This window comes from Myotis daubentonii, chromosome 14 (genome assembly GCF_963259705.1).
Source record: "Myotis daubentonii chromosome 14, mMyoDau2.1, whole genome shotgun sequence".
Lineage (NCBI taxonomy): Eukaryota > Metazoa > Chordata > Mammalia > Chiroptera > Vespertilionidae > Myotis > Myotis daubentonii.
In genome coordinates this window covers 39,578,047-39,601,946 of record NC_081853.1, presented here as the reverse complement: position 1 = coordinate 39,601,946, position 23,900 = coordinate 39,578,047, and the positions used below count along the sequence as shown (strand labels likewise).

General features: G+C 39.2%; 1 protein-coding gene and 1 pseudogene across 4 annotated transcripts in view; both read left to right on the top strand.

The window, feature by feature from the left end:
- The window catches only part of ZNF385D (zinc finger protein 385D), a 718,409-nt gene that overhangs the window by 652,671 nt on the left and 41,838 nt on the right, over positions 1-23,900 (top strand). The window lies entirely within an intron of this gene.
- LOC132215606 (small ribosomal subunit protein eS17-like) lies at positions 2,945-3,527 on the top strand (annotated as a pseudogene).

The window sequence follows — 23,900 nt, the reverse complement described above, 5'->3', positions numbered from 1 at the left end:
TCTGACACCGTCACATGAAAGCAGCCATTGGCGATATGTAAGCGAAAATAATCTGAGTTCCAATAAAACTTTATTAAAACAGGCAGCAGGCTGGATTTGGCCCCCGGGCCCTACTTCACATATACCAGGTCTAGAGGCCTCCAGATATTCAGCTATTTAATTTTGTTCAATTATTTGCATATGAAAAGCCAACCACTATGAGTGTGACAGTGGGAACAAATACTTAAATATCACAATTATTTATTTTAATAATTTTGAGTATCTTAGTAATATTATTACAGCTATTAATATCTCTCATGATTCTGAGATTAAGCAGGGTTTTTTTTTAAAAATATATTTTATTGATTTTTTACAGAGAGGAAGGGAGAGAGATAGAGAGTCAGAAACATCGATGGGAGAGAAACATCGACCAGCTGCCTCCTGCACATCCCCCACTGGGGAAGTGCCCGCAACCCAGGTACATGCCCTTGACCAGAATCGAACCCGGGACCTTTCAGTCCGCAGGCCGACGCTCCATCCACTGAGCCAAACTGGTTTCGGCTAAGCAGGGGTTTTTATTTGGGTGAGGGAGGGGGTGGACTGTCTTCTGTGTATTTCCAGTGAAATGGCAGCTGCACTGGAGTCTTCACAAAGCCTTCCTCACTCACATGTTAGGCTGTTGCCTGTTGGCTGGAACCTCAGGTGGACTGTCTGCCAGAGCAACTACCGGTGGCCTCTCCATGCCCTGGGCTTCTCACAGGATGGCAACTGGGTTCCAAAAAGACAGCCAGGCTGATGATGTGTTTCCTTTTGACCTAATGTCATAACAGTGGCCTTCCATCATATCATACTGGTTGAGACAGGCCCCAGGGCAGAGTGTCAGTCGCAGTATAAGATGGTCCTGTGAGATGGGAACTATTGCTGTGGTCATCTTTGTAAAATAAAATCAGCCACAGTGATCTTCCATTCTATTCCAATAGAAAAAGCAGGGTGGCATGGTTTGGATAGCGAGGGAAAAATCGGGTCAGTCACAGGGAAAGACTGATTGTGGTGGCAGAGGCAAGCAGGAGCTGAATTCAGGTTGGTATAAGGTTCAAAAGCCCAGAGCCATACATCAAAGCAAAAGAATTTTAGGGATACTGTATATATAAAAGATGAATGGGTAGCCTCCACTTTTCAGAGGAAGATTTGGAACCCAAACTCAGACAAACAAGACAGGGAAGCAGAAAGAGGCCTCCATAACCAGAAGAGTGAGGTGTCTTTGGCATTGAAGCCATGTTCTGACCAGGAACTTCACCATTGTCCAGGGATCTGAAACCCACTTCAAGTCAAGGACAACCCATAGCTTAGAGTGGGGCTGATGAGTGTTCCTAGCTAGGAAGGAAGAACCAAATGTTGACTGTGAAGCTGAAACCTGACAGGCATCACAGAAGCAAAAATCTCACTGTAAGAGCTGCCTCAACTGGTTGGTTTGACATCACGAATCCAAAAATAGATGAAACAGCCTATCTGGGAACTTAAAGAATAAGGAAAGTCTTTAAAACTCCATCCCCTAACTTCTCTCATTTTTGCGCTCAATAAACCATTATCTGCAGTAGAGCCCCCGGAAGAGCCCTTCCGAGCGTGCACCTTGATATGGGAGCCCTGAGACATCTGTTGTGTCATTTCAGTTCTCTCTGCTGTACCCAGCTCTCTCTGTCTGTGGACCAAATGTGCCTATTTTTTGCTCCACTGATTTAATAGCCCCAGGAAAAGTTGATAATGTGATCATAGAGTTCTGTCTGAGTGAAATGTCTCCAGTTTTATCTCCAGCCATTCTGTGGGGCTTCGTGGACCCTCAAGACTCTAGGTTTTGCTCCATTCCAGCTCCTTTTGATATAGAGCCTATTGGAATTCATCTTTCAATTGTGTGTGTGTGTGTGTGTGTGTGCGCGCGCGCGCGCGCACGCGCGTGTGCATGTGTTCTTGTCCCTCTATCAACTGCAAGAAAAATTTGCCTTATTATTTAGCAGTGTTTTAACAGGTTTCAGTCCATTAAAAGCAAAAGAGAGCATTAAATAGCATTCTTTAGCTTTTAACTGGTGAGCTTTCATCGGTTTATTAATAGACTTTCACTGCAAATGTGCTTGTTACATGCGAGGGCTTTAGGCCGATTCCAGCAGCAACAGCGGTGTCCTCTGGGACTAGAAATCCAATTCTAAGTTCTACCTCCAGGTAATGCTTTTGGACTGCTTGGAGAGTTTAAACAAATAAATGCTAAAACGTTCATTCCAGAGAGTTGGATTTATTCATCCTCTAAAACCCCTGGCCTAAGAAAACAGCTAAGACTTATGTAGCAAACTGCCCAGTGGGTACAAGTCCTTTCCAAGGCAATCTCCTCAGTGTCATTTCTGTCCTGTTTCTATAGAGCTGTGACTTTGGATGGGCAGAAGGCGGAGGACCAGCTAAATCAGAGCCATGCATTTCAGGTCTTCTGCAGATGCACTAGGATAAGATTACAAGCTTTGCCTTGGTTGCAGTACCGCAAAATATTCTATTCTAGATATGGAGATACGTGCAGGCAACACAAGGCTAATTGATATTAACTCTTTGTAGAACTGGAGTTCTATCTCCTTTCTCATAATAAGAATTGTGCTGTTCTTCTTGCCTTAACTGCCAGGTAGATTAGAACAAATGTGAAGAACAATTAAAATTTTGAAGTTAATGGAAGGGAAGAAGAAGATCAAGCACAAGAAGAGAAAGAGGTTATCAAGGATAGGCAACCCTGCCCTTGCAATGCCTGTCTTATATGTGTCTCCTATTTGTCCTACTTGACAAACAGGCCTCCTCCTAGGTCTCTGCCTGGAACATAATTAGTATTGAAAAAAAACTGTTACTAAGAAAAAGCAAAAGGTCTTATATCATTTTATTTTTAAAAGAAGAAGAGATACATTTTATCTCTGTGCCATAGAATTAAAAAAAAAAAAAATCCAAAGGAGACTACTCAACCCGGAAAGATTGTGATGCTGTTCATAAATCCAATGTGAAAGTTCCATCTTCCCACCCACTTCCAACTGAGCATGGTGAAAGCTGTTAAGGAAGAGTGACTTGGTTTTAGCAAGTAAGGACATTACATCTTCAGCTTTCACCAGGACCCACCAAGATGGGCTATGTTCGCACCAAGATCGTGAAGGAGGCGGCCCAGGTCATCAGTGAGAAGCACTACCAGCACCTGAGCAACAGTTTCCACACCAATAAGTGCATGTGCAAGGAAATTGCCATTATTCCCAGCAAGAAGCTCCGAAACAAGATAGCGAGCTATATTACACATTCCGATGAAGCGGATTCAGAGAGGCCCCATGAGAAGTGTCTCCATCTCGCTGCAGGAAGAAGAGAGAAAGGAGAGATGATTATGTTCCTGAGGGCTCAGCCTGGATCAGGAGATCTTTGAAGTTGATCCTGACACTAAGGAGATGCTGAAGCTCTTGGACTTTGGCATTCTGTCCAACCTACAGGTCACTCGGCCTATAGTTGGAATGAATTTCAAAACACCGCATGGAGCCATTTGAATCTTCCTGCTGTGCTATAATATTATCAATAAACCATGGACAACCAAAAAAAATACATTTTTATTGCGTTTATTTGTAATAATAACAATAGCACACACATCTATAACATATACTATGAGTCCAGCATGCTAATATATTACATATATTTATTTACTTAATTTGCACAACTGATCATCAAATGTCCTTATTATTATAAGGAACAGAGAGGTTAAGTACTTGCCCAGAGTCACAGAACTGGTAATGATGGAACCAAGAGTGGAACGCAGCAAATCTAGCTTCAGAGGCCTGATCCTGGGCCATAATCTTGTTGCTCTGTGATGCAAGGTTGAGATCCAGCTATATGTGTTGTATTTTTAGTAAGCATATTATTTTATTCTCATTCCTCAATCAAGTTTCCTCCATTCTAATACTATATTCATGTCATGTATGGATGTGTTATCTATTGCATGTGTAATTACAGTTGGAAGTGATATAGTAAAGTATAGACAATGAGGATGATAATTGTGTTGTTAGATGTACTATCAGGATGTTAGGTAAAATGTAGAATTTGCAGTGTCCACCAAATATCCATGTACTCCCCTCCATTTTTAAGCCCTTCTTGCATATATGTATATTAGAGCCTTGTAATTCATTTTAGCAAATGTGATTATGAGCAGATACGATAGATTGTGAACCACTCCACTTATAGAAAAAAAAACAAAAACATCATGGAAGACCAAAGTTCTGAATTAAGGGCCAAAGTTTTTGTTAAATGTGAAAGATTTAAAATTTCTGGAAGAAATTCTCCTGGAGAACTTTTGAAGGTACAATACTAGCTATCCTTAAATATCTGGCGTGTCACCATGTAGAAGAATGAATGAAGCCTCATTCTGTATGGCACAAAAGTATACAACCTGGGCTATTTGGTGAGAAATACAGAGGGGCTCACCAGGTTCAATGTAAAAAAGAACTTATTTTTGATACCACATATGGACTCCCCATTACACATGTAAATACTTTATTTATTGTACAGTTTTGTTTGTTTGTCACCTCCAGTGACTAGAGAAGTTCCTTAAGATCAAAATATGTCTGTCTCGGTAATGACTGTTTTACTAGTGCCTTGCATACTCTCTTAGCTTATTTTTTAAAAAGCATGATATAAGTAGTCATCGAATGAATGAATGAGCAGATGAGCAAATGAAAGAACTTTCTATCAAATAGAGCACTCCAGATATTTCACTTTCTGTGGAGGAATTCTGGTACAGGACATGTGAGTAGTCATTAAGAATTTTTGGAGCAAATTCCAGCTCTGGATTGTGGTAATGTTAGATGTAATGTCTACTCCAGTACCCAGATCCTCTGATTTTTATCTCTTTACAGTTGAGCTTTCCTGAGAGTTGAAGCCTTTTGCTTTTTATTCCCCAACATACTGTATAGGAAATTTAGTCAAGATGTTTGCTGTTGCAAAACCACAGAGAAATATTGCAAGCATATTTTTTAGCCCTACCTGTTTGTGAGGACATTTATCATCTTTTGATAACATGTCACCATGTTCAGAGAAATGGACAGCTTGTACTTTGTAATCAGGACGGGAGGCTGTGACATGACTGATGGGAGCCTTCATCAGGTATCATCGTAAAGTACGTGTGTCTGAAATGTGCATTTGAAAGACTTGTACTTGCATTTATGACACTTTGCTCCATTTCTTCATATGCAGCTATAAATTAATGCATACAGTGACTCCTCAACTCAAGTTGGGTGCTCATATGTATGCATGGTCCAGTTTTGATTATCAGTCAGATTAGCCTCATTAATCACTGAGCATCCCATCCACTCAGCTGGTCATTGAATGGATTTGGGACTCTAGATTAATTCTTTTAATAGAAGCTGTGAAAATCAATAGCCACTCAATGCCTAAAACAGGATTCTGTGTCAGGTAGGTATTCCAAGACTTATGATAATTTACTGTCACCAGGGAGCTTTTATTTTTATTTTAATGATAAAACCAAAATCTGAATATTACAGTGTATGCCCAAAGGTACAGGCAAAAAGGGTAATACATGTGAGAGGGTGTGTGAATGGGGTAAAGGCGAGGTATTACTTTAGGAAGTAGACAAGATTTGGAATCAGACTCTAGGTTTCTAATCTCTGTTGTACCATTTAACTTTTTCATTTGTCAAATAATCAAGTGTGATGAGGATGATCCATAATGCAGTTAAAGCACCTATCTTAATGACTGGCACATAGTAGGTACTATGAAATGGTAGAGAGATCACTGTTACTATTTACCATTGTGATCATTATCATGATCAGAATTATTGGATTCATGTGTAATTTTGAGATAGGAGTAGATTTTCCCACTCTTCTGAGGTCTACACAAATGGGGGGGGGGAGGAAACCCCATGGAGGAAGCTGATATTTAGCAAGGTCAGAGATGGTGGTAGAGTCGAAAGAGTGCCAAGGTATTTTGGGACCTTTGATATACCACAAAGGCGAGAATCAATGATGCCAAATGAACATTCGTTACCACCAGCTGACAGTTTAGGACAATTTCAGTTCTTTCCTCACGTCTGCTCCAGTATTTAGTAGACCTTGCCCTTCTTTAATGATGCGGGCATGTCTTTATTGCCCACATTATGGCCCATCTCCGTCTTTAGCCAATAAGGAAGCCTTGTGGGTCAGGATGGGCATTTTTGGAAGGAATCTCCCTGAGCCAGATTCAGAACCACCTACATGTGGAACAAGCCTTGGCATGGGGTCTAAGGAAATAAATCATAGGACCTGAGGGTATCTGGTTCCAGAGAAGATGAAGAAAGCTCATTCTATCCTATCCTCCTCCAAATTATAAGTATAAACCCTGGACAGAATACCTAAGGAAACAATCAGAAGACTTTGAAGGGTGGAGAGACTAAGGACCTTAGGATGACCCAGTGGGAAGTACCCTCTTTTTTGTCTGTTTCTTTATTTTGTTTTTATTTTGTTGTTATTGTTTCTTTTTGTTGTTATTGTTGTTATTGTTTTGCCTTCTTATATCCCAGCCTGGGTGGCAGAGCAGCCTGCAACCTGGAACTAGAAATGGTTGCAGACCCAAGGAAAGTGTGCTGTTTCTAATCCTCTTCTAGACCCAGAAGACAGTAGCCCTATAGATAGAACCTTTGTGGCCATACACACCCTTCTCTAGGTGAACATCCTGGGGGGAACCAAAACTGAGGGGAAGTGTCCTGTTGACCAGCATGCTCAATGCCGCTGCAGGCAGAGGCAGTGTCCCTCTCCAACAGGCCCTGTGGAAACTGTCCAGAGGAGCCCTGTGGACCCGTCCCAGCCTGTGAAAATGGATCCTTTTCATATCCTTCCTTTACTAACTGGCATGATTTTAAGCTTTGTCAGTAGAGGGCACTGGAGAGACACTGCAGGAGGAAGAAGTGGTCTGTCTTCCTGGTCTTAAGTACTCACTGGCTAGATTCTTGCAGTGTGGACAGCTTCTCCCATAAATACCCAGTTCCTGGTGTAAATCTAGAGGCACCCACAAGTCAGCAGCTTCTCCCAACACACCCATATGGCAATTTGGTCAGCTTTGTGCCTCCGGTGAGATACCGGCCCATGGACAGCTTTCCCTGGTACCTAGAGGACAGATTTCCAGGAAGGTCCCATGGCAACCTCTCAACATTCAGTGAGCCATCTCCATACCCTCTACCACAAGCTCTTTAGGCACAGACCTCAGCCCTAGGGGTGTTGTCTGCTCCCACATCTAGTAGTTATATATTACTTAGAGATCTCTTTACTTATTAGTAGCCAATCATCATCAAGCAACCCCCTATTACAGTTAATAGTAAACTTTCCTTGTTCAGATTACTATGTAGTTTCTCTCTACTGATTGGACCCCGGGCGTTAAAGAATGACACCAAAAGCATGATCCATAAAAGAAGGGGGGAAAAGACAAATTGGACTTTATCAAAATCAAAATGTTTGAGGTAGCACAGTCTGGGAGAAAATATTTTCAATTCACATATCTGCCAAGGATCTTGTACCCAGAATATATAAAGAACACATTAAACTCTAAGAAGACAGACATTCCAATTCGAAAAATGGGCAAAGCCTAGACCAGGTATTTCACCAAGGAATGCATGTATGGGAAGTAAGCGCATGAGAAGATAGTCAACATCATGAGCTTTTAGAGAAGTGCAAATTAAAGCCATGATAAGAGTCTACTGCACACCAACTAGAATGGCTAAAATAAGATAAATAAACCCAATGCCAAGTACTGATAAGGATGCTGAGCAGCTGGAACGCATTGCTGGTGGGAATGCAAACTGGAACAGACACTGAGGAAAACACTTGGCAGTTTCTTGTAAAGGTAAATGTACGCCTGCAATGTGACCCAGCAACCTTACTCCTGGGGATTTGCCCAAGAGAATTGAAAACTTATGTTCACTTGAAAACCTGGATACAGGTTTTTATAGCAGTTCTGTTAATACTTAGCAAATACTGGAAACAACCCAAATGACCTTCACTGGGCAAATGGACTAATGAACTGGGATATATCAATACAGTGGATTGCTACTCAACAACAAAAAAGACTAAACTATTGTTCCATGCAGCACCTTCGGCAGATCTCCAGGACATCGTGGTGAATGAACAAACCCAGGCTCAAAAGGTTCCATACTTCATTGTTCCATTATGTTACATTCTCCAAATTATACTGTGCAGTAGTTTCCAAGGTTTAGAGTTGGAGAGAGCCTACAATGGGTAGCGCGAGCAAGTTTCTTGTGAGTGATTTAGCAGTCTATTTCCTGGTGTGGTGGTGATTACAAGAATCTCTACATGAGATAAAAATTCACAGAAATATACATCTTAAAAGATTTAATATTTATCATGATAAAACTGATAAAAGCTGAACAAAGTCTGTAGTTCAGTTAAGAGCACTGCCCAGCATTGGTTTTTTCGATCTTGACCACTTTGCTATGGTATATAAGATGTCATCATGGCAGGGATCTGGATGAAGACTACAGGAGAACGCTTTCTATGCTTTTTACAACTTCTCTGTAGGTGTAAAATTATTTTAAAGTAATAATTAAGCAAGCAAACAATAAAAACAGAGGTAAGCTGAAGGGCACTGTGGTAGAAGGATAGAACTAGGGTAGGGCTGTGGAGGCCAGGGATTAGTCAAAGCCACACCTTTGGGTTTCTGAGTCAGTTGACCTAGTTAGAGGCAGGAATTGGCACTTGAAAATAATTTCACAGATAATTCTACCGATTACAGAGGTTAGGGAAATTCTGATTTAAAGGAATTCTAAGGCAAAAGATAGCTTTGCCTCGAAGGGGGTATTTTCCCAGGTTCCCTGGGTTTATGGTGGTTGGTGACACTATTTACCTTGGCTTGAACTTTCATTGATTCTTGGAAAGAATGATTTAGAGCAGGGTCAGAATTTATTGTTTCTCCGTAAAGTACGCAATGGGAATATTTTAGGCTTTACTGGCCATATAGTCCCTGTCATGCCTACTCAGCTCTGCCACTGTAATGTGAAAGCAGCCATAGATAGTGCATAAATGAATGGATGTACCCATATCCCAATAAAACTTTATTTATAAAAACAGACATTGAAACAGAGTTGGCCTGCAGTCCACAATTCATTGACCACTGATTTAAAGTAGGAGTCAACTAATGATGATCCTAGGCCATGAACTATTGCAATCCTACTCATAATTAATAAGCAAATGAGTTCTACTTATTCTGCTCTTCTCAACCTATCTTACTGCATTGAGCTTAGTTTTGGCCTCCTCACTTCAAAAACGTTAATGAAATTGTTCAAGGCTAGTTCAAACTACTGAGGACAGTGAAGGGCCTAGAAACCACACCACAGGGAAAGTCCTTGAAGCAACTAGGACTGAACCTGGAGAAATAGTTGAGAACAGTGTCCAAATACTTTAATATTTGGAAAAGAGATTATGACATTTAAAAAATTTTAAACAGAAGGTTGTTTGTTCACTCATTTATCCAATGACTCTGTATTGAACACTTACTACAGTCATGTGCTTTTCTAGGTCCCCGAGATACACTAGCAAACCAGACAGTGAAAGGAAGTTGTAGAAAGATGGGTTTCAGTTCCATAAGAAAGGCTTCCCTAAAAATTAAAAGCTATCTGGAAAATGAACTCTGGGCTACCTTGGAAGACATTGAGTTCTGTCTTTGGAGTTGTGCAAAAGCAATCTAACAAATAGAATAAGCTATCCTGGGCACTTCAGTGGGGAAGAGGAATACATCTGCTCTCCCAACCCCACGGCTTATGTTGAGCTACACAGAGGTTTTGAGGTCAGAACTCTGGATTCCTCACTCCAACTTGAATCTCTGTATTTATTAATAGTTGAGCTTCTGCATAGTCTTTTCCCCTCAGCTAAAAATATATCTTAAAACCACTGAGATAATGATTTTAATCAAATACCCTGTGAGATACAGCTCTTCTAAGTTTTGAGTTATTATTTTATAAAGTAGGCAGTAACAAGTGGTGCACTTCAAAATTATAATACACGAGCTGAAACTATAGATTTGAATGGAATGTATAGGAATCCCAAAGGTTATGTTCTCTGTTGGAAATAATACCTATTCTTGATAATAATTCATTTTACTTTTTGGGGGGGTTGCCTTTTATTTCTAAATAAGTGTTTTACCTCATTTATTGCATCTCATCCCTTTTGTGTTCAATTTTTTTCCAGTCTGTACATTCTGATATATAATGTTACTTATGTTCCTATAATGCAACAAAGTCTATCTGGATCCCCATTTTTATGATGGTAGAATTCTTAATTGTATGCCTTCCAGGTAACTCAGTCACTCGGTGATTTCTCAGCCAGTATCTTCGACAGGTTTGCGCTTCCTGTCACACTCACTCTGCCTAGCATTGGAGTCAGCCTCAATAAATCAATTCACAAATCTGGAAAGCCTAGAAGATTAAATAAGTAGTGAAGGATTACCTTATGTGATAAATAAACTTGAAATGTGCTTTTTGAAAATGACATTTAGTGATTTATGTACCTAATGAAATGGCAGTTAATGATGCTGCTATTTGGTTAAAATCCTTGAGAACACCATATATGTCCAGATAGCCATCTGAATACATTTGAATCGTAAGATAGCTTTAAATTAATTGCTACTTTGAAATGACTCATTCCCCCTGAAATAAGTTGAAATGATTCATAACCCCTGAAATAAGTTGACTGCGTTTGTGGGATGACCTTACAAAATTGAACAAGTCAAATGTAATACCACCCGTCAAATAGCTTACTAGTGAATCAGGTCATATGTGTTATGAATTTTAGTATCGTTACAGTGGAAAAGAAATCCTCTCCATCTTCTGGAGCTTGGCTTATTGAAAGGAGCTGGTGATCTGGCTGCATGAGATGAGAATGAGGGAATTGTTAAAGAAAGGAGGATGAATTGATATTGAGTGATCAAAGGCTTAACCTTACTGTTATACCAAGTTACTCATCCTCCTGAGACCCCTTTTTTCCCTATACAAGTGAGAAGTTTATTTTTTTTTATTTTCTTCCTTTCTTCAAATAAATATATGAGGCCACCATGATTATAATATGCCACTACCTCTTTATATAGATGTTTTAGGGGGATTATATTAATATAAAGTGCATTTTAAAAACAGATATTTCTAATTTCTGATGGCTGTAGATTTTATTTCCATTTCTTAAAGAAGACCAGCAGGAATAATCAGTGTGTTTAAATAGCAGTAATTACCATAGATTCTGCTTGCATTAATACTGAGTACATTATGAAGCATTTGTCATAGCTAATGCATTTCTGTCAAATCAAGTAATATTGGAAGGGGGATTTTGTGATGAATATTAATGTAAGAGAAAGCCATAAGTAAAGCAAATTATAGAGGCAGGTAAGTGTAGAATTAGCTGCAATTGCAATGTAGCCTTTCATTACAAATTAAGTTCTTATGATGTTAATAAAAATGTAAGTTTCTGGGTAGTCATCAGGAGCTGCTGAACACTGATAGGGAATAGGAAATACTTTTTGGTACTCTTCATTCTAAATCAAAAGCTTTAAATACTCTGTCATGCAAACGAATATCTGCATGCCTTAATTTTTTATTCTTGCCTTTTAATAAATATTCTTTTGTAGAAATCTACTCGTTAGTGGAGTTAATTTATTTTAACTCCAAAGTTAGTTGCAGATGCATATGTTTAGAGAATAAATTAAGTAAATAGAGTACTTTGTGTTCATTGAAGCTGGATGCTGTATAAATAAGAGATCATTAACACATCATTACATGTGTTAATTACACATGTTAAATTATGGATCAGATCTGAGAAGGAAAATTTCCACAAAAGTTACATAAAGCAAAGATAAATTTCTCAAGTGGTATCCTAGATGAAATTATACAGAGAAATATGCATTTCCTGTCTGAATATTGAACTAAATTAACTTACAGTTCTAGAATCTTCTAAAGTTTTCCATTCAGGGAATAATACCAATACTTCTAGGCTACCAGTTCAAGTATAAAAGTATTAACTTGATAATTTATGTTTTGGATCTGAAATAGTTAATATCTGTATTGAAGATATTCACAATTTTGAATAAAATGGATTCTCATTTATTTCAGAGACAATAGCCATTTGAATAAAAGGGATTCTCATTTGTTTCAGAGACAATAGCCAGTACTAGGAGATAATTATTCTACTTCAAATATTTTATTATCTCTGTATCAGAGAATTTAGGCTATGTTATAGTAATAAATGACCACCAAATCTCAATGGCTTATAAAAACAAAGGTGTGTTGTTTGTTATGACTTTGCTGAATATGCCTTTAATTTTGGACATACTCTGATGGAGCAGGTGTATCTAGGCATTGCTTGTGTTGAAAACAATCCACATTATTAACAGGTACACCTAGTACTATGGTACAGGGAAAAAGAAAGAAATGATAAGCTATACATTACCTGTTAAACTATCTTCTAGGAAATGGATGAATGGGTCACTTTCACTCATGTTGTTATTGAGGGTTGCGGGGGTGGGGGGGGGGCGCAAAGTCAGTCACTTGGTGATTCCTCATGTCAGTGGGCCGCAGGCATATACAACCCTCTGGTAGGGAAGGGCTCTGTAGAGAAAAGGTTTTGAACAATGATGCTATTATCCACACATTCAATATATATTTATATAATATATATTTTGGAATATGTAATATGTGCTAAGGTCTGTACTGGGGTTTAGACTAGAGTAATGAATAACCTATACATACTATACATACTTTTTTCTTCCATGGATATTGCCTTCATTGAAATTTTATGCTACTTTCATTGAGGCTGAAAATATTCCTTTCTGAAAGAAATTTCTTTAAGGTTTAGGGAGCAAGAAAGGAACCAAGGGCATTTCATACACCTTCTTGAAGAGCTGAGCAATTCTGGAAGATGCCCCCTCCAACTCCATTGTAATAGTAGTGAAAGTCACTGTCACCCTTAGATTTATATCTTTAAATGTGGGGTGGTAGCATATAGGCCAGAAAATTGGTGGCTACTCATATGTGTTTACTGGTTTTAGTTTATGGGAGTGAGGCTCCATGAGATGTAAAATTTAAAGGAAACTTTTGCTTGGGCATGGATATTGAGAATGTCAGAGATAAAGCCAGTCTTAAGGAAGTAACCATGAACAAAAAACACGGATGCAGGAATGAGCATTATGTTGGTTGATGGGGATTTAGAATGCTAGGATTGGATAAGGAACTCTAGCAAGAAAAGGCAGACACAGTAGATTAAGGACTCAGGGCTTGACATTAGAGACTGATCTGACAGTTCGTAGGATATTGGGGAGCCAGTAGTGACATAAAGAAGAAGGTATGTTGGGGAAATCTTTGCTGAATTGTAAATGTGATGCAATCACTACCCAGAATATGGGGGTGTTAATAGGACAGGAAAGGAAGAGGTGAGCTGGAGTGAAGTCTGTTGGGTTTGGTCTATCAGACTCAGCAGAGGAATAAGTAACAGAGCCAGAAAGACTGTGAGTTTGACAGTCTTGGAAGAATTATGGGCAGTTACAAAAATGGTCAAGGGTACACGTGACAGAGAATGATTCAGAAGAGTAACCGTGGCCCCTTCAAGTAATGGAAACAGAGAGAGGAGCATGGATATGAATGAGATTCTGCATCCCAAAATACCATCATCCTAATATCCCTTCTATGGTGGGAATGAATGAGAGCTTCCTGGGGCTAGATTTGGGGGAAGAATTGGGTCTGGCCAAAGTGAAAGATGATAGGAGATAAGAAATAGGTTTGGGGTAAGGAAAATTTTTCTTTAATACAAAAGAAGTTTACTACTTAATTATGCATTCATTCATTTATTTATGTATCCTCATCTAAGGATTTTGTTTGTGTTTGTTTGTTTGTTGAGAGAAAGGAAGGTGTGTGTGTGTGTGTGTGTGTGTGTGTGTGTGTGTGTGTGTGTGTGAGAGAGAGAGAGAGAGAGAGAGAGAGGGAGAGAGAGAGAGAAAGAGAGAGAGAGAGAGAGAGAGAGAGAGAGAGAGAGAGACACTGATGTGGGAGATTGCCTTCTGTACATGTCCAGTCAGATATCAAACCTGCAAGCTAGCTATGTGTTCTGACCAGGAATCAAACCTGCAACAATTTTGGGGTATGGGGACAATGCTCCAACCAACTGAGCCACCCAGCCAAGACAAGTCGTCTGTTTTAATTCTGATCTATGTCCAGGTTCTGTGATCAGAAAAGCATAGCCACTCTCACCTAAAAACAATAACAGTTAATATGGTACAAGTGCAACATAAAAGAATATAAGTCTCCTTCCAACACACACACACACACACACACACACACACACACACACACACACTCCCCGCCCTGAGAATAAGTTTCTTAAAGACATCATTCAAACAAATACAGGGTGGGGCAAAAGTAGGTTCATATGGAAAATAATACAATAATTAATAAATAACAATACAAGAATAAACTCTGCGTTTCAAGTGTTCATAACCATAAGCCTACTTTTGCTCCACCCTGTCTATATGTAAGAAGGAGAAAATTGAGTTCAGCATCTTTAAAAATATTCTAATTTGTATGTGAGAGAAGTAGGGGGTCTGATTTTTAGAATTATTAGGTGAATAATAATTTGGCAATTATTCCTTTCAGCAGCCCCTTTTATGGTTACTTGGTCCAGTCTATTTTAGGAGCTGAGTGAATGGTGAAGTAAAGCGTTGCCTTCTTTCATGAAGACAATGTTTAATTCCAGCCTCAGACCACAAACGAAGTGGATTTAACTCTTGTTTAAAATGCAATGGTTTAAAAGAATGAAGCTGCCACACACACACTGTCAAGCTGCAGCTTCTCTGCCCAAACAAATTTTAATTGTTTACATGTCTAACACATACATTCAGAGTTGAAGAAGGTTTACAGAGCTATGTTCATATAATCAGGAATATTAACTGCGCTCTTAATCCTCATGACCAGTAATTGCTGAGAAAGCAACATTCTTTTCTGTCTGTTGATGATGAACTGGATATGCAATACACATATACACACATGAGGTGTAGCTAAAAGATAAGGTCTTTTCCATGCACAGTACACTAGAAATGATTTTATATCAGGCCGTAAAAAAAAAACAAGAGGAAAGAAAGATTTTTCTAAAAGGGCCAAAGGGGTCTACTCAAAATTTAAGTATCTATAAAATGTAATCTTTTTTCTTGTCTTAAATTTGATTTCTACTAATACAGGTAGGCATGGATTGCTTCTTTGGGAGATTGGAAGAGTTAATGGGCCTGACATTTTAAATGTGTATCCTTTAAGCAGAATGGAGCTCTTTGGCTAATACAAAAAATAGATTTATATTGAAATGTTATAAAATTTCAGAATGTTGGATCTTAGAAGGTCTTTCTTGTTGGATCTTTATATATGTTAATGAGATCAGTCTAAATAATGGCTTTAGATTTTTTAAGAAAAGAGAATTGTATAAGGAAAAGGATGATTTCTGTGTGTCTGATGACCCTGGAGCTAGAGCAGGGGTGGGCAAACTTTTTGACTCGAGGGCCACAATGGTTCTTAAACTGGACCGGAGGTCCAGAACAAAAGCATGGATGGAGTGTTTGTGTGAACTGATATAAATTCAAAGTAAACATCATTACATAAAAGGGTACGGTCTTTTTTTTTTAGTTTTATTCATTTCAAACGGGCCATAGTTTGCCCACGGCTGAGCTAGAGTCACCCCAAACAACATATTTGAACTTGAGAGAGTGATTTAACCTTCCCTGACCTTGTATTACTCTCAGATGACAGGACTGAATAAAATCAGTTGATTTACCAAACATTTACTTCTTGAGCACCTGTTTGAAGTCCAGAGACCTTGCTAGGTGCTAGGGGAAAAGGACACAGCCCCCACACCTGTGATCCTCACCCTCTGTGACGGTTGTACTGTGGTTTGCCTCCATTCTGTGCTCTGAGGAAACTTACCCAGTCGCTCTGGATACAGACCACCACCCCTCTTGGTTTCCATGGCTAAGCCATGGTCAATGAAAAGCAATGAAAGAAGAAGGGGCTGGGTGAAAAGTTGGAAAACTCCTAGAGGCAACATAGATTTATTCTAAAAATAGTTGTACCAGGCAGTCTCCAAGGTATTGGATATACATTGCTGAGCAAGTGGAAGAACTTACAATTTAGTCACTGAACATGATAAACAGGTTATATACAAGGGTGGGCAAAAGTAGGTTCACAGTTGTGAGAACATGAACCAGCTTATTTCTGTATTATTATTTGTATTATTATTGTATCATTTTCCATATGAACAACTGTAACCCTAACTTTTGCCCACACCGGCAGATAAATATAAATTACATATAGATAGATATATGGGTATATCTCATATACAGGATGCAAAATATCAGATATTTGATGATATGTGTTTACATATTATAGCTTATATAAGTATTATTAAATTGCAAAGCAGAGAATTTGATAGAGGAAAATTGGGAAGTATTTAAATTGTGTTCATTAACCAAGGAAAATATTTCTGAGGTAATAAAATTTACACTAAGAAGCGAAATGTGAGAAGGAGCACAGAGAAGGCAAGCCCAGGCAAGGAAGAAAGTACGTGCCAAGAACTTAAATTAACAGCAAAAATAGTTTGGTAAATTAGTGAAACTGAAAATAAATATATCATTCAGGGTTGAACAGCGGGATTCCCCTGAGCTACTTTCAGTAGGAAGGATGAAATGGATCACAGATTCATTAAGAACACTAAGGAAAGAAACCAACCCTAACCAAGCTGTGGAGTTGGGCCAGCAAGGGGCCACATCCAACTTCAGGCAGATACTATACTCAGGAAACAGCCACACATGGGAAAGATCCCCAGGAAAATAGGACTCCTCCCTCACAGAGCTTGCCAGAGAAAAGGGGGAGAAAACAGAGACAGAAATGTAGTCTGAATCCCGTCTTCTAAGATCTCATGCAATCAAATTGGTAGAAACTAAATTATAGCCAGGGCCTTGGTGGGAGTGAATCTGGGAGGTGGAGTTTGTCGCTCTCCGTCTCCGGGGTGGATGCCCAGCTACCACATCCACCGCAGAAGCAAAGTGGAGGCTGTGCAGTCCCGCAGGAACTGTCACGCTAAGACCCTGGAAGCTATGGCACGCAGTTGGACTTGTAAGAACAGTGGGAAGCTATTCGAGGGTCTTAAGTAGGCACCATCTTTTCCATGTTCCAGAAATGGTTACTTTCATCAGAGTGCAGGGAGTGGAGTCAAAATTAGGAGTGGAATCAGGGAGACTGATTGAAGGTGATAGACCAGTCTAGGCAAGAGGTGATGGTGACTGGGATCAGTATGACCCCAGAAATGGTGGGTAGGTTTAAAGTACATTTTGATACAGAAGCGAGAGGACTTGTTGATGGATCAGAGGTGAGAGGTAAGAGGCAAGGACAAAGAAGGTTCAGGTGAAGCAGTTGGCTGCATGGTGGTGCCATTTGTGGCTGAGGATCATATTTTCTAAATGGGAGGCATCACTTCCTCTTTGGAGTCCCATAATGCACTGCTGGCTCCTGGGCTGTAGCCCTCCTTTTACGTGCCTTTCACGTGCCATTGGATGAAGTTCTTGTCTGCCCCCTTTTCTTACTTTTAAGCTCTTCAGGAGTAGAGATTTCTTGTCCTATTTTTTAAACACATATTTTGGTATCCCGCTGAAATGCCTAGCACAGTTCGATATGTCAAGAAATATTAAAATGGAATTAAATGTTTTCTTCCTTTGACATCTGCAAAACTTTGCAACATGGCTTGCTTATAACATAAGGTGTTATCACTTTAAAGGCTTATGGGAAGCATTGAATCAGGTCAGGCTGTCTTGAACACATTTCAAGATGACAATAGTACTAACCAGTGATCACATAAACAGTTTTACCCTAAATTAAGCAAAGTAATTTAGCAAATTTAGCATTTTGTTTTCTGAACCTTCCAACAGGGAAGAAGGAAAACTTAACCAGCAAACAATAATGGATTTCCTTTGTCGCTGAGTTTTTCATGCACAAAGATATTCAGAAAGACCCTGTAAATATACTCAGAAAGAAATCATTATTCCATTTGTGTCAAAACTAAAGAATCTTTAGGGAAATGTAACCTTACACACTGCAGGCTATTTCGAATAAAGCAAAACTAATGATAATAAAAATATTTTGATGTTTTAACGTGAGGGGGTTGAACACTGTTCTCTGTACTCCATCCTCTGGGAATTTTCAGTCGTTCAAAGACTTGTTATAATAGATTAATTAGTGGGAAAATATTTGTACCAAATATAAGAGGCTGGTACTTTATTACAGAGAATTCAGTTTGCTTATTTGCTTTGGGCTCTTTAGTGTGAGTTTTCAGAGCTGCTTTAGGGTTTATGTGTTAGTGGGACCCTTGTATGATCAGCAGATGATGGCTTTGAACATTGTTCCTGAAAATAATGTCCTTGTATGACTAGATCCTGTCACGTTAATGATAAGAAAACAGCCCAGGAAATGGGGCAGTAAAAAAAGCCCACTCTCAGAACTCAGGAGAATTTGGGACTGACCCTGCCTGTGATGTGCGTTATCTCTGGCAAGTCGTCCATCTTTTTCTGGACCCCTATTTTTTCATATTAAATAGAGTTATAACATGAGACCCACTCTCTGTCTCTAAAATTCGATAACTGGATGAATCGCTAGCTTATACTGTCTTTAAAAATTGGATATGAATTTGGAGTCCCATTACTTGCTTTAGTTTACCGTCAGATGCTGATAGCTGCATTGTGTTGGAAAGGAATTGCAAACTTTCTCAAAGTGCGTTCCATGTGGATGAAGGTGTCTGGGGCCCCATGAACAATCTTTCAAGAGCAATTGCATTACCAAAAGGTAGCTGTCTCCAGGCCCTTTCCTTAGCATTTTGCTGTGTCTTATGTTTTCTCTTCTCCCTAGTCAGTCCCAGAGACAGACAGTATGTCCTCTGTCTGCAGGAGCAGTTTTTCAAATTGTAGGTCTGGATCAGTTAGGATCTGTGATGTGACAGCAAAGAACAGTCACTGCTTAAATGTTAGTAAAACAATTTAACTTTGTTTCCCCCCCCCAAAAAAAAATTAAAGATATAAATCATATTATATACAAATCACACTTAATTTGTCCTTTTTAAAATAGATTTTCACTACATCAATTCATTTTGAATGATGTCTTTTGATGCTAATTCAAGAAACAAATATTTTAAAAACTTAGAAAGGTTTACATGGAAATGTCTATTGTGTTTTCTCAGTCATTTTATACTCTGACAGCTTTGTAGAAATTTGAAGATAATGTAGGCAGAAATCACGCACCCCCCATCACATTTCAGAATAATAATAGTGACTCTCTTCTGAGAATCCAAAAGCTGGGCAGCTGTCTACTTTCCTCAAACTATCTTGAGAATGACTTAGTGTCCAGGACATTTTAAAGATAAAGGCCTCTCATAATTTTCTGTTAGTTATTTCGTTCTATCGGCATGTGTTTATCAAAGAGTTTGTCTGTGCAGCGCAGGACAAGGCAAAGCAAGAAAGTAGAAAAGAAGTACATGATATGATTCCTTACCATGATTATGCAATGAACTTGTATTTTCAAGGAGGAAAATGTGCTGTAAGTGCCTAATATGACATGCGGCAAGCATCGTGCGGAGAGAAAAGCAGTTACACTAGGTTGATATGACTTCCATTTTATCCATCTTTAAAATCAACACATTCCATTAGTAGCTATATTCACAGTCCTCTCACCCATCAATTTTGTCTTAATGCACCTGCTTTGTGGAGTACTTTGCAAGAGAAGAGAGATTGCTTTGGATATCCAGTATTAAACTTCTAAACCACAAAACAATTACTGACTTTCTTTTTCTCTCTTTAAGTCTTCTTTGTGTGGTGGTTTAGTACCTTGAGTTACATTTTAATAATTCTTTCTTGAGCTTTAAGTGGCCATACCTATGCCAAATTACTCATTACATTAAAACGAGGAAAAGAAAACTTTAAAACTCTTCTCAAAAATTTGAACTTCCATCAGTCTATGTAGTTATTTTTTGTAAAAGATAGAAAGTAACTTGAACATCATGGAATAACTTATAAGACAAATAGATTTAAAAATTTCCCATAATGTAAACCTAAGTCTACTCTTTTATCTGATATGTGTCCAACGTAGATTAATTATTATAATTGAAAAAAATTCCACTCATTTACAAACTCCGTAATTTCTTAAGTTTCCTTTTTTAAAAAGCTGTTTTCAGAGGACTATAGTATAATGTGTTGCTATTTTGTCCCCAAAAGAGAGCAACATGTACTCAACTGTTCTCTGTGAAGTGTGATGGGGTCAGCTGGAGGTGAACTCAAATTTGGCAGTTTATGGGGAGGGCTGAGGTTGGCATTTACCTTGGTGAAATCACAGTGTGACTGTGATTATTTTCCAAGTTCACGGCACAAAAGACAGCGGCCTTACACTGTTTACAATGCTAAAGAATCAGTTTGGGCGAACAAATTTCCGTTACTTTACTGTTTTATATACTATCAGATGCACAGATTTTAAATGAGTTTAGACGATTCTGTTCAGCAGTAGAACCATCACTCTAGTCAATAAATGGGACCTTTCCATGGCCCCAGAAAGTTCACTAATACTCCAATCCCGTCACCTCCCAACTCAGAGGCAAGCACAGATCAGGTTTCTACCATGAGAGACTAGTTTTGGCCTTTCTAGAATGTGATAGAAATGGAATCATAACTGTGTATTCTTATGTGGTTAGTGTCATTTGCACAACAGGGTTTTTGAGGTTCATCCATTTTTTTCCCATGTCCCAGGAGTCCTTTTTCCCCTTTATTTTATTTTATTTTATTTTATTTTTTTTATCACCGTTTATCCCCCATACCCTCTTCCACCCACTGTTTTTATATCAACTAATTTGGTTTTTATTGCTGAATAGTATCACATTGCATAAATATACCACAAGTTATCTATTTACCTGGTGATGGCTATTTGAGTTGTTATCATGCTTTTATGTACAAAGCTGCTCTGAACATTTGTGTATACTTTTTGGTGAGATATTTTAATTTTTCGTTGTAAATACAAAGAAAGTAGAATTGCTATATTCTAAGACTGGAGTATGTTTCACTTTATGGAAAAAAAAACCAATAACACCTGTCAAACTTTTTACCCAAAGAGATTGTGCCATTTTACATTTCATAGACGATGGGCAAATCTTGTTTGGCCCATATCCTTGCCAACATGTGGAGTGGTTGGTCATTTAAACTTCTGGTTTTCTAAGTGGGTGTGAGGTAATAGATATCACATTGTGGTTAACACCCTCACTCTATAGACACTGAGACTCTAGTTTAGAAATGTTAACTTGTTCAAATTCACACCATGTGCAAGTGGCGGAAGCAACATGCCCAATGTGTGCTCTATTACTGTGCGCATTCTCACACGTGGAATTTCTGAGTGCTGAAGAATGTGGTACCCAAGAATGTGGCTTCCCTCCAGTGGTCATGACGGGAAGCATACTTCTACATGATTTATGTCATCTTACATATATGAGCTTGGACTTCATCTATGATCATGTTTTGATTGTATAATCCAGTAGTTTTCCAAGATAGCCAACTATTATATGTTTCCAGTGTGAAAAAGAATAGCTTCTTTTGAGAGAAGTTAAAACAAGAACCTGCCTTAATTTTGACAGAAACAGGGCATATGAATTACTAGGGAAATCCCACAGGGACATGTCACTGACACCAGGCATCTAAGGCCAGGACGAAGCTCCAGCCGTGGAAAGGAACTGAAATCAGCATGTTTGCTATCATCGCCCTTTCTCCTTGTTCCCCAGATTAGACTCAACGGGACATGCTTCCTATCGGCCAAAAGTGCCTTAAACTATTTTGAAAACTGTTTTCTGCCCCCCGATACTATAAAGTCTGCATGCCTCAAGAATGTCTCAAATAAACTGTGTTACTTAATCTTTCTATTTATGTTCATTTAGAAACAGATTATTCTTTGGGGAAAAATACATAATACTATGATATTTTGTAAATCTCTAAAGACCAGAATTATGACATCCAATAAACAAAACTGTCCTTGGTGTTCATATTCTGAAAAAGCTGTGAAGTTCATGCAGTGGGAAAGTAAGTGTAATATGTTCAAGTTTTGATGCAGAATTCCACTGTTTCCTTCTTAATGTTGCTTTCACACATTATTGATGAGCACATTGATGAAGAGGCATTGCTGAAAGGAGCTACCAACCCCCATCAGTATGTGGTATGGATGAGGGTGTCAGTGCTAGGTCCGTGGCACAAGAACCTGTGGAGGGAGTTGATGAGAAATTCTTGATTATTGCAAGTGTAGTTGAGAGAACACAAACCAGGGATTTAGGAGATTTGGATTCAGATCCAGTCTGCTTCTCTCCAGCTCAGTGTCTGGGCAGGCTCTCTAATCTCTCTGGGCTCATATGCTTTCACTTTTCAAATGTTGCCACATGAGTAGATACTCTCCTAAGTGTCCAGCCCCCTCAGTTTTTCTGTATTTACTTATCAAGGCCGATAACTCATGGAGACCTAAGGCATGGAGAACGAGTGCATGTGTAATTGGAAGAGAACACGAAGTTCAAGGATATGCAAACAGTTTTTCATTCATTTAACAACGTTTTGTGCCTAATAAATGCCTTCCGAAGGAATCACAGGTCATAATGGAAAACAGGATGAATATGTTGCCTTTTCTTTCCGACTAGTCAGGAATGCAACCAGGAGGCAGGAAATCGAGGTTGAGAAGTTGAAAACCATGATTGTTAGTCACGGTTTGCAGAAGGGGATCCTTGAAGGCTTCCTGGGAAAAGAACTCTCTTTGCTGAGAGATAAGCAGGCAGTTCCCAGATGGTGAGGAGGGATGATGTTAAAGGCACAGTTACATAATGTTTGAGAAGCACTGGGGTAAGAGTGATTTGCTAGGAAATGAGAGCAGTTCGATATGACTAGAGCAAAGTGGATATATAGAGGAGCAGGCAAGGTGAAAGATGGACCTAGAACGTTCAGCAGGGACCGGATCCTTAAGGACCTTATAAGTCATATTAAGGTCAAGTTGTTGTATTTTGATCCCCTAAATGTTGAACAAATGAACAGAGTATAAGGTAAAATGATAACAGATTTGCCTATGAGAGTGGATTGGGGCGGTGTCATTGAAGATGGGCAGGCATCATTTACAGAGCTATTTCACTGGCGTAGGTGAGAAATAATAGTGCTCTGATCTTTGTTATGGAAACAGAGACACCTTTCCAAGATCCTTGCAAACAGGAACAGAGCTGCCTGGCACGGATTCACACAGAAGAGCATCTCTCTTCACGCTCACAGCAGTCTCTGTTGCCTGCAGTCTGATGGAGCATGAGTGTTGTACAGCCTGAGAGAGTGGGTCAGCCTCCAGGCAACGATTCTGCTTACCTGCCAGATCCTATCCCCGCTGCCCTGCTTAGGTCCCCTGTGCGATTAATCAGAAACACAAAATGGGTGAGAAAGAAACAGATGCTAGAAATGTTATAAAATTCACACAGGTGGACTCTGAATGGCTTACTTTTCGCAGTACAAGAAGAGGCAGGGTCAGGACAGACAATGAGATACATTGAGACTCACACAGATGTGCGACAAGAGTGCCAAGAAAAAGAAATCATTCTAATTCATTCTTGGAGGAATTCTTTGAGAATTTAGTCTTAAGCCCCGGTAATCATTGGCAGGTTTGGTTTCTGATTTATTCTTCTTTTATGGCTTTTCCTGGACTTTAAAATGTTTTGCCTTGTGTTATCTACCCTTGCCAGGTGTTGAGAGGGTATGGCCCTCTTGTTGTGTTGGGGTGTGGGGGAGAGTGGGCCTGCAGACATATGGATCGGACAAGATAAGCCCAT